Source organism: Puma concolor, chromosome D2, assembly GCF_028749965.1.
Source record: "Puma concolor isolate L17-30 chromosome D2, mPumCon1.1.hap2, whole genome shotgun sequence".
Taxonomy (NCBI): domain Eukaryota; kingdom Metazoa; phylum Chordata; class Mammalia; order Carnivora; family Felidae; genus Puma; species Puma concolor.
Window position 1 is genome coordinate 61,666,674 of NC_141677.1, and position 16,652 is coordinate 61,683,325.

At 39.9% G+C, this 16,652-nt stretch overlaps 1 protein-coding gene across 14 annotated transcripts in view; it reads left to right on the plus strand.

Moving 5' to 3' along the window:
* Window positions 1-16,652, plus strand: part of GBF1 (golgi brefeldin A resistant guanine nucleotide exchange factor 1) — a 121,301-nt gene that overhangs the window by 56,906 nt on the left and 47,743 nt on the right. The gene's annotated exons all lie outside the window — the stretch shown is intronic.

A 16,652-nucleotide genomic window follows, 5' to 3' on the forward strand; every position in this document is an offset into this window, starting at 1 on the left:
ATAAATTAGTAAGAGAAAGGCAGGTTTTCCAACAGAAAAATGGATAAAAGACTTGAACAGATACCTTACAAAAGAGAATATCTAAACAGTCAGTAAACATAGGAAAAGGTGCTCAACTTCATTAGTCATTAGAGAAATTCAAAGGCACAGTGGAATACTATTAGACATAGAGCAGAATGACTAAAATGAGCTGATAATGCCTATATCCTGTGAGCCAGCAATTCCATATCTAGGGATATGCCCCAAAAGAATTTATACAATACATTCACCAAAAGATACGTATAACAATGTGTTTACCAGTGCTGTTCATAGAAGGCAAAAAGAGGAAACTACCCAAATGTCCAACAGAAATAAAATGGATAAGTAAAATGTGGTGTATTCTCATTTGGTATACTGTATTCTCAATGGAATGCTGTACAGCAAGGAAAATTAGTGAACTATAACATATTATAGCACAGATGACGTTTTCCAATGTAATATTGAGCAAAAGAAGCCAAACACAAAGAAAGGAGTCTATACTACATGATACCATTTATACATTAATGGCTTACATTGATTATGCAAAGCAAATCAGTGAGAGTAGAGGTCAAGATAATGAATGGTTACCTGTGGAGAGATTGTGACTGGAAGAAGTTATGATGGGCACTTCTGTTCTGGATCCTGGTAATGTTTTATGTCCTGATATGGGTCCTGGTTACATGGGTGGTTAAATTTGTGAAAATTTATTGAGCTACACTTAATGATGTTATGTACTTTAACATTTCCTTAAAAGGGAAGCAGGGCTTAACATTTGCAGATGCTGAGGAATCAACCAGCCTCATTGACTAGCTAAATAACTTACAAATCAGCATTAGAGCAGGATTCAAACTTCTGTGTGAGAAAAGTTATTAATTGTATATGTGCTGCCAAATCGAGCACAGAAAAGTTAGTAATTGTAATTTGTCTTGAATCTTCAGAGTCACTCTTAAATAGTTGAAATAGTAAATGTTAAATTCTATGGATGCAAGGGTATATATTATTTTGGTTATCTGTACTAATAAGATGGCTTTTGGGGAAATGAATGTAAGATCACTAAAATAAAATGGCAAGAGAAGGTGTACTATTTACCCAAGAGAAGGTGTACTATTTACCCTGATACTAATTTTTCCCCCTATCAGAGTCAGGCTCCAAAGGTTGTTATACATACGTGAAGCTTGATATTTCTCTTTATACAGTTCAGTTTGTGGCTTTTCTTAGTTTTGCCTCACTGTCTTTGTTCATAAGTAAGATATTGCTTGCCATGTATGATTAGCAGCTCTTATACATTATGTTTGTTCAGATTAGGGTAGGTTTTTGGTCTTTCTAGTTAAGATTTTTATGTGTCCTTGTTTATGGATCTGGAACTTGATTCATTATTAGTTGTGGAATAAAAGGCAAGATACATTTTGGAAAAAATATACCTGCAAAAATTACCTGAGTTTTCTCCCTATTCTAGATCTGCTGTCATAAAGCTTTAATCAGAAACTAATTTAGTGATGGAGTTAGTCCTAGAAATTGCCTTCAATTCTAGTTTAATTTATTCTGTGTTTCTGGGTTATAGAAAAATCTTATTTTATGATTCTTTGTTTACATTTGTATAATTCAGGAAAATGCGATCACCTGTAGTTTAAATATATATAGGCCTCATCTTTTCTGTTGGACCTAAAGAGCTGTGTTGGATATAGTCGAACTGGAAAGAGGCCATGTGGATAGTTATGGGATTTAGGTGGATTTGCAGTGGGTAGAAGTGGTGAATTGGAAAAGTAGTAGGGTACACGTGTTTTTCATTCAAGTGTAGTCTATTTGATGTCAGTAAAAAGTCTCAGTAGCTTGAAAAGGCAAAAACATCTTGACAGAGTGGAAAAGTTGTGCCTTGTGTTCTATTAACCAAGAGGAGGTTATATTTTCAAACTAGCTTCCTGACATGAAACTGAAGTTGTATATCTGCCCTGCTTATTCTTCTTAGTCCTGATTTTTTTTTTCAAATCTTCTATTAAATATGGTATTTTAGCATTGAATATTTCAGTCAGTTATGCCTGTATTGGTTGAGTTCCCTATTAATCTGCATTAGATTTCTGGTCTCTGTTAAGTCATTTCTACACCTGGCATCCCCTAAAATAGAGGCATGCATGCATGTTTGTATTCTGATGAGTACAAGTGTTAGGGGTTTTTCCTGGGACTGTTAGAAAACCTTGCAGCAACATCAACCTAGAAGAGATTGGGAGTTTGCAGGTAACTATGGGGCGAGGGGGGTTGGTCAGTCTGTGGCCTCTACACAAGGCTGTTCTTTATCAGCCCCAAGCCATGGGGGTTTGAGCAGGGGTTGAGGAAGGGGTTGATTTTCTATTTATTAGAGGTGACATGAGCAGTGGGGCAGCGGCAAAGAGGCCATGTTGCTCTTGCTAAATATACATCCCTGACAGTTGGATAATAGGTTCCAGGAAGTTCAGTGGAAAATTAAAACAAAGCAACATTTATAGCTGATTGAACTTGAAAAGCCATTTTGGTGTTGAATGGCAAATATGTAGACTTCAGCATTCCTGGAGCCTGATGCATCTCGCTGGATGGCCCTGTTCCTGTGTACATCATGGCCTGGGGACTCAGCAGTGTGCAGGGCACTCTCCTTTAGAGAGTGCTTTGAGGAAAGAATGTTTACTGCCACTTGCAGAAATCCCCTTCCCATAAACTTAGGTAACACAGGTTCCTCATGTCTGGGGAGCACCTTTCTTTTGATGGTTTGAGGACTTATTTGTTAGAAGTACAGGAATGCCTGGCAAGAGACAGAGGAGGTTTTAAGAACTATAAATATTTCCTTTCTGTATTGAGGCTGAAGCTCTAAGCAGATTGCTGTGGTGTATGCACATGATCTTAGTGTGGAAACATTTCTGATTAAGGCCTTAGTTGTCCTGAAGCCACTGGCTTGATTGAGCCTTAAATTGGGCTAACTTGTCTGTGAAGAAAGGGCTTTGGAGCCTATGCGTTTGGTGGTTATCTCAGAACCAGGAGAGACGCTGCAGGGGAGGAGAAAGTGAGTGAACAGTACACGGGATGTAGGTGGAGAGAGACTTGAGCCTTTTGCAGCTATCAAGAAAAGTTGCTGTGTGTACCCATCTTTCTCTCCAGGATGATCACATGCTGCTATTCCTGTTTGTCTGTCTTGTGGAGGATGAGACTTAGATGTCTGATTGTAGCTTCTGAGTATTCATTGGTTTGGTAAGGGTGATGAGAAAGCCTTTGTCACTTAGGTCCATCAATCCCGTGGGAACTTCATGCTTAACTAGCCTGCCTGTCAGGAAAACATGAATTGTGGATATGGGCCTAATTTTCTTCTGTCCCCACCCAGGTGAACTGCCTTTGTTGGCTATAGAGTCAGTCATTCCTGTGTTCTGTGAATTTCCCTGAAGTTCCACTCCAGTGGAACTAAGAGCTAACAGGTTCTCTAGTTTATCAAGGCATTTCCCCCACTAATAAGAGGGTTTTCTTCCCTTGCATCTTAACTGAAAAAGAGAGATCCAGTGTTCTGTGAGTGAAGAGCTTGAATGGGCCCCACTTTTAGACATCCCTCCTATAAGGGTGATGGAATGTTTACAAACAGAAAATGTTAAATTTCTTTCTGCCCTCACTCGGCTGAGAGGTTGAAGTATGATGCACTTAAAGGGTCTCTTCTTAGCTGCAGCCAGGCAGGCCTATGCTTTGGTAGCTTAGCAAGCATTTAGAAACTTCAGATAACCTGGCACCAGGCCCTCGGTTCACTTATGTTTTAATGCTAGTGAAGTTTAGTTTTTAGTTCGATAACCTCTGTTGGTGGGGGCCTAACTGTTCTAGCTGGCATTCTCATCCATTCCATGGGAGTCTTGGCAGCCGATCCACTGTTGTCTGTGTTAAAGAGTCTTCAGTTGGAGTGAACCCATACTTTTGGTGTTCCAAAGTATGAAACTGAGATGCTGCAAGGTAGAAGCAGCTGTTTCAGTTTGGTTTCTCTAGCACAAACAACTCTGCTCATGAAACTCCGCTCCAGGTGTTTTCCTCAGATCCCTGCAGAGTCACTGAGGAAGAAACAGATATCCAATAAATTGAGTTTAATTGTGGCCTGTTGCATTCTCTCTCTGCATCTCACACTGGCACCGTTAGTTTGCTTTCCAAGCCAAGCAAAGCAAAGATGCACCTTGTCCTGTGGAGATCTAAGGCTTGGTTAGGCTCATGTTGGTGGTCTCCTGATGGTGAAATTAGGACCAAGGTGCAAGGAAACCTTGTTTCTGTGGTGTCTTGTGGATATAGTTGTTCTTACTGAGTGCTCATTTTGGCAAGACCAAGAAAGTAGTTCTGAATGTGCACTTCAGAGGCCTGTGCAAGGGTAGCATACTGTGGGTGCTCATGAAGAGGAATTGTGCCTCTGGGCAATGGAAAGATTACATGACTTGAAAGCAGGCTCCTTGTATTGTGGAGGGCAAGTTATTTTCCCAACTTAAGGGAAGTGACACTACAACAAGAAGCTTCGTGTTCTGTGTACACACAAGTCCACATTGCAGTTAGTTAGTACTCTTCTTTTCCTGAATAAGAAAGTGATTTACGAGGTGTGGGCCCTTATGTGAAAGAAAACAAAACCGGCTGCTGTGTGGGCCTGTAAAATTCTTGTGCCACCTCGGTGGTGTGGGTTACAGGAGGAGAAGATGGAGAGGGCTAGCTGGCCCTCCCTTGCTGGGGCTTGCTCAGCTGCCCCAAATACTTGTGATATTGTGGGTTATTTATGATCTTGTCTGGGCTGGGATTCACCACCCCACACCCTGGTAGGTGAAGATTTGCAGGCAGAATGTAGAAGCCCTCATTAATCTTTCTGGTCTTGTTGAGGATTTCTTGCCTGCTAGAGCTCCTGTTGGAAAACAGACTGGCCTTTCCCACTGAACAGCAACGGCTCAGATTAATATTAATCCCTTTAATGCTGCAGTTCATGATATAGTCATTAGGTGACTTGGAACTAATCCTGTCCACCTAACTAGTGTGATTTATTAAATACACATGGAGATCGAGTCTGAATACAGCCAGGCGGAATCAGCAGCATATAAATACCTCTGTGTATCTGTATTAATGCTGGCTGATTGGGACACAATTGCGGGCTGGACTGGGGAGAAACAAGGGCAAAAGGAGGCTGAGCTCTCTAATCAACAGCATTTGCCCACCCCTAGTTTTTAATTTAAGTGGCAGAAACTACAAAAACTCTAAAGACATAGGTCCAAACTAAGGAGGAAGAAATCCCTTGAACATATCAATTATATTTGAATGACTTTCCTCCTATACTTTTTCTTCCATTAAGTTTTAAGAGTATTCAAATAGAACTTTCTCTATGACTTAACTTGCTTAGATTCTTTGAGTTCTTAATCAGTAGACATCCTAGGCAGGGCACTAGGCATGCTGGTCTATCTCCTCTTCTGGTTTCAATGCTTAAATTTTTCTTTTTGAAAGGGGCAAGGAGATAGAGCAGCCAAGCCTTCCAGATAACAGTTCTGTTCTTTGATATCCTTGCCCAAGCTAGCAGAAGCATAATTTCTTTTGTAAATAATTGAGGTTTATCATTTTCCTTTCTCAAACCTCCTTTTATTCCCCCTCTTTGCTCTTTTAGCAGAGATGGCATTAATATGAAAAACATCTACCTAGCTGGCTTCGTTTAATCAGGCAAGTCTGACATTTGTGAAACCTCTCATTAACATTTTCCCCAAAGAGCACAAAATGGCCTCTCCTCCGTTTCCTCTCCTCTCCCAATACAGCCACCTCAAAGTTTAGGCTGCTTTCCATCACTATTGGCAGGCTGTTCTTAGAGATGTTACTTCTCTATAAACTCTCACTCTTGGCCATTGGCCACTGGTTACATATGGGGGGACGTTCTGTTCAGGTGCTGCCCTATTCCTTGTAAACATTACTTTTTACCAGTTTTTCCTGGAAATGACAAGAAATCTTTGATAGGAAGATTAGAGTGTGGATTTCTTTAGTACTTCCCTGTGACCTTTTTTTAACTAACTCAAAAACATTGGTTGAATACTACTGTGTTGAATACTACATGGCCCTGTAGTAGGTCTTCTGGTTAACACAAAAGCAAAGAAGCCTTGTCCCTTTCTGCCAGGTTACAAACTATGGTTAGCTATTCCATAAACCAGTATATATGCTATACTAAAGCAACAGCACCCTGGACGTACCACGAAGGGTGAGGTTAATTCTGGTAGCAAGAAATCAAGTATACTTATCTTTGCTGAAATTGAAAAAGTGAGTAGAGAGCCAGACCTTGGTTTCACTACTGCCATCAAAGCAGAGACATGTGTACCCTGAACCAGTAGATAAGAACTAACTCAGAATAGGGATCTTGACACATCATGAGGGCAAATAGTACTAGTTTTATTGCAAGATGGGCAGTGGTAATCCTCTTCATTGCTTATACTCTTCACTTTTCTTTGTCATTCAGTTTATCTACTTTTTTCAAAGTAACATGCCAGTTCATATCCAAATGAGGACAATAGTCTTTTGTCAGTTACTTCTATGTTTAGATCATGTTTGTGAGAAGTTCTACTTTCTAGTTTTTGAGTATAGTTTAGGTGAGGACATGGCCTGCTTATATTTCTTGGTAATTTTAGTTGTCGTCTTCCCCTTCTCCTTTCTTCATACTTCATATTATCCCAGTATTAGCAACTCTTCAACAAGCTTTAGGAACAGAACCACATTCATGTAGCTATGTGAGCTACAGATCTAAAACTGTGCCCTCATTAACAAGTAGGAACACTTGGCATGCCTGACAATTAGAGATCATAGTCATTAATTTCAGAGCTGTATAGTCATTTCCAGTTCCATAGATAGACAGAAAAATGAGAAAGTTAAGACCCCTCCCCGCAAATTTGATGTTTGACCATGATCATACAAGCTAGTGTAGTCTATAGTCCGTAAGCAAGAACTTTGGTTATTATCTTTGTAGCTCCAAGGTCTAGCATAGGGCCAGGCCCCACAGGACGTATAAAATAGTATTTGTTGAAGGAGAAGATGAGGGGTTTAATCTAGAAAGGCCAATATTATTTCAGTGATCTTACAAGTGCAAAGTTTTTATGATTAATTTTCTAAAAACGGAGAGAATATTACAGTAAAAAAAATCATTCTCAGCTGTTTGTGAACAACAAAATCAGTATTCATATTGTTTTGGGTGGGTTTTACTAAAACTGAGTAGTAATATTGCATCACACTCTGTGAGTTAGGCTGCCTAATTCTCCCTTTCTTCCGACTAGCTTTTAAACATATTAAGGGGCACCTAGGTGGCTCAGTCAGTTAAGCATCTGACTCTTGATATCCTCTCAGATCATGATCTTGTGGTCATGGGATCAGGCTCCATGTCAGGCTCTGTGTTGAACACGGAGCCTGTTTGGGATTCTCTCTCTCTTCCTCTCTCTCTCTCCCTCCCCCCCTCAATAAATAAACTTAAAACATATTAAAAGAGTGTAAAATATGGAAATAAAAACCGTCTATAGTCTAATCATTTATAAATAACTATTATTTTATCTCTTTTTATGTATGTGTACACACACACACACACACACACACACACACACAAAATAATACCCTTCAGCAAACTTAGGATCGTATTTTATGTTTTTTTGCCTCTTTTTTGTTTTTTCATATTATGGGCATTTCCCCATGTCATTGCACACTCTTAGAAAACAAGATCTAATGATATTCATTGTATGAATGTTTCAAAGTTCATTTAAATGGTTTCCTATCATTGGTTACTTCGATTATTTCCAGTTTTCAATATTATAAGTGATGTAATATAAATGTACAGAATTCTTTGCCTATTATTTTATTTCCTAATGATAGATTCTTGTTATTATTTTTACTAACATTGAGGTAATATATAGTTTTAAAAAGTCAAATAGTGCTGAATGCCTGTAACCAGTGCTGCCCTCACACTCAGCTTTTACAGTCCCTCCCTAAACTCTTTTAGCTATTTGTTTAGATATTTACTTTTATATTTCTAAATAATATGCTTATACCACCTTTCTTTAAAATAAAATTTTTACATTTGAAGAGCATCTATTGATTTCTTACTCGTAGATGTAGAGAGACCACTTTTGTAGTACTTCATATTTACATTTTCCTTCCCTCTATCCTCCCAATATTGTTGTCTCTCCAATTGGTTGAACCAGTATTCAGTCTTTACTTTATTAAGATATTAAGTATTATGCACTACCCAGTCAAGTATTTCTCCCTATTCAAAAAATATGCTGAGGGAAAAAAATATCTATGCTGGGGTGCCCGGGTGGCTCAGTTGCTCAAGCGTCTGACTTTGGCTCAGGTCATGATCTCATGGTTCTTGAGTTTGAGGCCCGTGTTGGGCTCTCTGCTGTCAGCACAGAGCCTACTTTAGATCCTCTGTCGTGCTCTATCTCTGGCCCTTCCCCACTCATGCTCTCTCTCTTGCCCTCAAAAATAAATACACATTTTTTTAAAATGCTCAGTTTTGTTACTATCACTATTTCTTCCCCAGCTCTACGATACATTTCTTAAAACTCTCCGAATACTGTTTTCCCACGTGACCAAACACACAGCTCTACTATTCCATTTTCTCTCTTCCTGGAGGCACACTTCTCAGAGTCTCCATCCTCTCATCTTCCATTCTGCATTGTTGCTCTCTAGGCATCAGGCAGAACTCTGGAACTTCCCTCCACTTTTCTCTAGACTCCATTTTCCTGGATTCTGTGTCCACCTTTTCCTTGTTTACTCTCTTATTTTGGTTTAAAAACAAAAACAAAAACACTCTCCAAAGGATCCTGAGAAAGGATACCTGGGATGTAATTTTTTTAGACCCTGCAGATTTGTAACTATTTTTATTCTATACTGACACTACGTTGAAGACTTGACAGAATGTAGAATTCTAGTTTGGAGGGGCATCTGGGTGGCTCAGTCGGTTAAGCGTCCAGCTCTTGATTTCAGCTCAGGTCAGGATCTCATGGTTTTTGGGATCCAGCCCTGGTCAGGCTCTGTACTGACAGTGTGGAGCCTGCTTGGGATTCTCTCTCTCCCTCTCACCCTGCCCCTCCTCTACTTGCACATTCTCTCTCAAAATAAATAAACTTAAAAAAAAATCTAGTTTGGAAATTATTTTCATTTAGAATGTGATGGCTTTGCTTCTTTGTCTTCTCATTTCCAGTGTTGATCTTGAGTAGTCTGGTGCCATATTGATTCTTAGTCTTTTGTGTTTGAACTAGACATATTTTTTTTCAATCTCTTTGTTCCCAGTGTTCTAAAACACTTAGTGTAGGTCTCTTTTTATTCATTGTGGTAGGTTCTTAGGGAGGGTCTTTTTGGTCTAGAAAATCATATTAATTGATTTTAGGGGATGATCTCGTATTCTTCAGTGATTTCCCCTTCTTCCATTTTTTTTCCTGTTCTCTGAACTGGTCCTTCTATTTTCTTATCTTCAATTTCGTCCTCTCATTTCAGAGCTTGTTTCTCATTGGTGCTTCTCTTTAAAGGCACTTGGTTTATTCAGCCTTTTCAGATCTGTTTCCGTTTCCTTCTGCTAAGAATATGTTGGTGAATCTCGTTCAGTACTTTCTCTTCACCTCAAGTCACTTTATTCTACGTACTCTATATTTCAGTTTTTATATTTAACTTTTGAACACTCTTAGCATCTTAGACTTCTTCATAATACTTGTGTGAGCCCTTGCATAATGTCTTTCTCTTCCACTACACAGGAAATTCAGTGGGGTCAGGGATTGCATTGCCCTGTTCACCTATTACCTACTCCAGTGACTGGCACAGAGTTGGTGCTTATAGATATTTGTTTAGTGAATTAGTATCTTCCTTTAATCAAATAGAATTTATTTTATCAAGTGGAATGAAATAGGAATTTAAGTTTTACTCTGTAATAATTAACCATGTGTTATAGGACTATTTATCAAATATTCTTTTATCATATATAATATATTGTATATTGTCCTACTTGTTCTTTTGCTGGTAATAAACTTGTTATAGCTTTATTATACATTTTTAAATGGTATTGCAAATTTTGTCATTAGTTATTTTGCTTTTCTTTTTTTAAGTTTATTTACTAAAAAAAAATTTTTTTTAATGTTTGTCTTTATTTTTGAGACAGAGAGAGACAGAGCATGAGCAGGGGAGGGGCAGACACAGAATTGGAAGCAGGCTCCAGGCTCTGAGCTGTCAGCACAGAGCCTGACATGGGGCTCAAACTCGTCAACTGCGAGATCATGACCTAAGCCGCAGTCGGCCACTCAACCGACTGAGCCACCCAGGCGCCCCAAGTTTATTTATTTTTGAGAGGGAGAACAGAAGCAGGGAGAGTCAGAGAGAGAGAAGAGGGAGAGAGAATACCAAGCAGGCTCCTCACTGTCAGTACGGAGCCAATGTGGGGCTCGAACCCATGAACTGTGAGATCATGACCTGAGCTGAAAATCAAGAGTTGGACGCCTAACTGACTGAGCCATCCAGGCGCCCCTGTCATTAGTTATTTTAAAAAATATTCTGGCTATCCTCGTCTGGTTGTTCTTTCATATACCAAGTCATTTAAGTTCTTTTAAAAACTCCCATTTGATTTGATTTGATTCAAAAACATAACTTAATATGGAGAGAATTGGCATCTTTATAATATATTTGGCTTTCCAAACCAGGAACATGCTATGGCTTCTTCATTTGTTCAAGACTTCTTTTGTGACTCTAGTCAAATTTCCCCCATTTTGTCCCATAAATTTCTTAAGTTTATTCTTAGGTATTATTTTCAGTTGCTAATGGGAATGGGACTCTTCCCCTGCCCCCATTATAAATTCCTTTTATTTTAACTAAAATTGGATAGGTTTTCCTGTATTCCTGCAATAGAGTTTATGTTACTTGCCCAGCCAGGACAAAAGAACTACTAGCTTCATTTTTAACAAAAGCCAGCTGTTTCAGTTATCTATTGCTGTATAACAAACCACTCCAAACCTTTGTGGCTTAAAATAACAACCATTTTATTGTATCTCAAAATTCCATGGGTCGACTAGGGCTCAGCTGGGCAGTTCTTCTAATAGTCTCACTCGGAGTATCTTCTGTGGTTAAAGTCAGCTGTGGCTGTTGCTTGGATGTCTGGCACCATGTGGCTTCTTTTGACGTGATGCTCCAGTCTCTAGGGCTTTTCCTCATGACCTGTCTCTCCCACAGGGTAGCTTATACTTTGTACATGACAGTTCAGATCTCCAAAATGGAAGAAATGGAAGCTTCAGGGCCATTTTAGTGCCTGGGTGTGGCCATTTTAGTGCCTAGATGTGGAAGTCTCAGATTGCCATTTTGTCTACACTGTATCTGTCAAAGCACTCACAGAACAGATTCAAGGGGAGCAGACATAAGCTCTACCTCTTTTTTTTTCCCCCTTAATATCTTTATTGCCACCTTTTTAAAAAATGTTTATTTATTTTGGGGAGAGAGAGGAAGAGCCTACATGAGAGTGGGAGAGGGCCAGAGAGAGGGGGAGATAGAAAATCCAAAGCAGGGGCGCCTGGGTGGCTCAGTCAGTTGACCATCTGACTTCAGCTCAGTTCATGATCTCATGGTCTGTGGGTTCGAGCCCCGTGTTGGGCTCTGTGCTGACAGCTCAGAGCCTGGAGTCTGCTTCGGATTCTGTGTCTCCCTCTCTCTGTGCCCCTCCCCCGCTCATGCTCTGTCTCTCTCTCTCTGTCAAAAATAAATAAACATTAAAAAAAAAAAAAAAAGAGGGGCGCCTGGATGGCGCAGTCGGTTGAGCGTCTGACTTCAGCCAGGTCACGATCTCGCGGTCCGTGAGTTCGAGCCCCGTGTCGGGCTCTGGGCTGATGGCTCAGAGCCTGGAGCCTGTTTCCGATTCTGTGTCTCCCTCTCTCTCTGCCCCTCCCCCGTTCATACTCTGTCTCTCTCTGTCCCAAAAAATAAATAAATGTTGAAAAAAAAAAATTTAAAAAAAAAGGAAAAGAAAAGAAAATCCAAAGCAGGCTCTGCACTGACAGTAGAGAACCCAGTGCAGGGCTTAAACCCATGAACCACGAGAACATGACCTAATCTGAAGTCAGATGCTTAACTGACTGAGCCTCCCAGGTGCCCCAGTTCTACTTCTTGATTGGAGGATGGGCATGTGAGGGGTTGGTATGGGACTGTTGTTGTTGTTTTTTTAAGTTTATTTGTTTAATTTGAGAGAGACAGAGACAGTGCAAGTAGGGGAGGGGAAGAGAGAGAGGGAGACTGAAATCCCAAGCAGACCCTGTGCTGGCAGCACAGAGCCCGATGTAGGGCTTGAACCCACGAAACTATGAGATCATGACCTGAACCAAAACCGAGTCGGATGCTCAACCAACTGAGCACTCAGGCACCCCTGTATGGGACTGTTTTTGAAGACTAATTATCATAATGGAATTTGTTCCTACCTTCTTTGTTAATTCCCTCTTTTAGACTAAGTAGCTACTCTAAACTCTTAGTTTCCCACAGCCATCTTTTGTCTAGTCAACTTCCAGTACCAAATAACTATATTTATTATTGTAAGGAGGGATCTGGTTGAACAGGGTAGCAGAGGAAAAACAAAAATGTTTCCACCTTCCCATTTGTTCTCTTTGGTGAGGCATAACTCTCATGGACAGAAATACAGAGTTCACTTGATCATGGAATGCCAGACAAGGGGACAGGTGTAAATTGTACTTGTTCTCCGAATCTGCCTACTCTCCAGGAAGGATAGCCTCCCCCTTTCCTCCCCAGCACCAGTCTAACCCTTTCTCTCATCATGGCTTGTCACAAGAGCTCTCTCCTATGCTGGTTCAAGTAGAAATAAAATAAAATGTTATTCCTTTTCTTTTTTTTTCACATAGTACTTCTTCCCACCCTGGGTTTACTAACTTGGGCTTAAATATGCACCAAGCAAAGATGTATAGTCCTCCTCCCTTCCTCCCCCTTAGCTTGGTCTGAAGGAAGGCAGCAGGTGATGGAATGCATAAAAGATAGGGGTATGGGTAGGGGGGTGGGTGGGGGGAGGAATCTTTTCTCACACACTATGGATGTTGCTCAACAGAACGGGTGTGAAATTTAGTCAGAGCCACAGCATGTGTTTCAATTTTCCAGGGAATTTCCTCTTCTTAACTGTAGGTTTAACCCTTTTTTCAGTGTAGTGTCAAGGGCTACCCAAGATAGATGAAATGAGCTATTTGCAAGGAGAAAATGCTAGGATTTACAGACCCCCTTGAAGATCTAGGGTCTCCAGCTTACTTCCTGCCAGATGGTTGTGGAAAAAAGCATAAACTTTGGAGTTGGATAGACCTGGGTTCAGATCCCATCTCTACCATTGGGTGGTCTTGGGCAGTTACTTGACCTATTTGAACCTCCTATTTTTTAATCTGTAAAATGGAGATAAAAACTTTCTAATAGGGTTCTTGTGAGGACTTATGAAATGTGTGCAAGGTGCCCACTAGTACATTGCATACCTTGCACATAGTAGGCACTCAACATACATTTGTTTGTTTATTTTTTCTCCAATCTTCCTACTGGATTTTGAGGATATTTACTCTTCTTTTATCCTATGCCCACTTTGGGTTTGCTGTTTAAGCAGCTTCTCACATCATAGATTTGTTGCTTTTCTCTCTAACTCTTTCTTGTGTTAGAAAGGAGACATCATTTCACATGATAACACAGGATCTCTCTGGAGATCCTCATTAAGGTGAAAGAATGAGTCTATGTAACAATGCTGAGAATCCCATCTGATCCTGAAGGCTGCATGAACTTAGAAGAGTTATAAAATCATACCTTGATAGAGTTAAAATTGAAACATAGAAGCCTTCTAGTCCATTGTACAGAGCACTGTGGCTTAGAGGCCATGTCTTATGCAAGGCCTCTTGACACAGTAGTGGTGGTTCTGAAACTAGAGTGCTGACCTACTTGTCTGTTAGTCTGGTTATAATTTAATTTTTTTGAAGACTTGAGTTGTAATTACTAAGGGCATAGCTTTTGTTGTATGTGAACTTTCTTCTAAATTGGAACTCTGATTATACTTTTAGCAATGGGGAAGTAAACACTGTTGAAGACATTTCAGTGACACTCCTTCGGGAAGCACAGGGCCCCTGAGGGTATGTCAGTTACCACCTGAAAATGTCTTCTTTCCCCAAAGGTTGCCCAAAGGGCACTGAGGTGGCAGCTCAGCTGGCTGTTGAGCCTCTGCTCCCAGAATGGTGAGTTGGGAACCAAGTTTGTTCTGTATCTTCATTCTTCCAAATAATGCTCAGTAGGAGAGGCTTACCCCAAATTCCCAGCTCTGTCCCTTTTTAAAATTGAAGTATAATTAATATACAATACAATATACAGATCTTAGGTGTTTAGTTGATAAATTTTGATATTTATATAAACCCACTGTAACCACCATACCAAAAAAAAAAAAAAAAAAAAAAACCATTAACATTACCCTAGAAAGTTTCCTCATGCCCCCTTTAAATTACCCCCGACACATACATACACACAAAACCACTTTCTGTGCCCTGTTATCATAGATCAGTTTTGTTTTTGGATTTAATATAGTTGGAATCATACAGGATATACTCTTTTATATCTAGCTTCTTTTCACTTAGCACATTGGGATTCATCCCTCTAATTGCATGTCTCACTAGTTTTTTGTTTGTTTTGATCTTTGTTTTGTTTGTTTTTTGTTTTACTGAGTAGTTTTCAATTGTATGGATAAACCACAGAATATTTATCCATTCTCTTACTAAAGGACATTTGGATTGTTTCAGTTTTTGTCCATTATGAATAGGCTGCTATAAACATTCATATACAAGTGTTTTTGTGAATGTATGTTTTAGTTTCTCTTGGGTAAATACTTAAGAGTGAAGTTACTGAATCATAGAGTAGATGTGTGTTTAACTTTAAAAGAATTAGTTTTTCAAAGTGGCTGTAACACCCAGTCTATCTTTTTTCTCCCCTGAGGAGCTAGGCTCTTTAAGTTAAGGATTTGGCAGGAGAAGAGAACCCACATCATCAGGGTCCCTGCTGCCAGAGAACAGTGGCTGAATCAGACACTTAAAAAGTTGAAACAGGTGTTTGAAACCCTACTCCAGCCTCCCTATTTGATGCCAGCCCCCTGAGAGGCTGAGGCTCGGCCAGCAGAATTCAGACCTAATCTAATGGATGCTGGATTAGAGACTTTTGCGGGACATGGCTACATAATAGTGTATATACTGTGACTTGATATATTTGAAGCAGGTAGATGTACATGTTTATGTAGGAGAGGGGCCTTTAGTGTCCCAAGTGCTTCTTGAACATACGTGAGTCTGTGTGCTAGATGAACGCCCTTCCTTATCCTTGCTTATTAACCCCCCACTCTTTTCCTTGAGGCTATGTGCAGTAGAAGTCAGCACTTCCCTTAGTGATGTTAATTTTGCCAAGGGCCTTTAGCCAGGTAGGATTTAGTATCCTGTGTGTCAAATATTATGGGAGATAAATTATTCCCTGGTAAAGTATTTCTCTATATTTTTACTGCCTTTATCTTACCTAGGCCTTGGGGAACTAATTCTCAAAGGTTAAAGCAAGAAATTGAATGCTAGGGTGCAGGCACGTATTATACCAAAACTGTAGTTTCTCTAACCATGTTCAGTGGAGTCAAAGTTGACAGAAGTGTAATCTATCATTACAGGGCTGCTTCAACTGAAGAATTTGAAAGAATAGGTTCCAATTTTAAATCTTTTCTAATATTGGTTAGAAGAGTCCATGGAGAGAAGAAATAAGCTCCCCATGCTAGTCTAGCGTTTCCACAAATCCTTGAGGGGAAAGGACATTTCTGAATTTAGGTCCACCTTCACAGGTGGCCATTCCTTTACACCTAATCTGGATATCTTCAGACCTCACTCTTGGAATGCAGGGTCTGCTGTTGGGCTGCATCACGTGGTTGCCATTCTGCGTATGAAGTAAGCTGAAATTCATAGACTACAATTCTTTCTGTAGATATTTTTCTTTTCGTTATCATAGTAAAATTGACTTTTTTTAGTGTATAGTTGTATGAATTTTAAGACACACGTAGATCCCTGTAACCACTGTGACAATCAGGATTCAAAAGAGTTTCATTGCCCCAGAAAACTCTGTCTTATCTCTTTATAGTCAAAACTTCCTTGCCACCCCAACCCTTCTCAACAACCATGGATGTATTCCCCCACACTGTGGTTTTATCAAGAAGGTCATAAAATGAAGTCATACAGTGTGTTACTTCTGAGACTGGCTTCTTTCACTCAGCATGATGCGTCTGAGATTCATCTAAACTGTTGCACAGATCAATAGTTTGTTCCCTTTTTAATGTTGAGTGGTATTCCATTGCATGTATGTACCACAGTTTGTTTATCCTATCCATTCACTAGTTGAAGGACATTTATTTGGCTTCTCCAGTTTGAGGCGATTTTGAGTAAAGCTGCTATACACATTCACATACAGGTTTTTGTGTGAAGAACGTTGGTTTGCATTTCTCTAGGATAAACACCCAGGAGTGGGATCTCTGGGTCAAAGGGTAAATGTATGTTCAGCTTTATAAGAAACTGCCAAACTGTTTTCCAGTCTCTGTGTGACTTTGCATTCCCACCAGCAGTGAGAATTCTGGTCTCTGCCCATCCTCTCCTGTACTT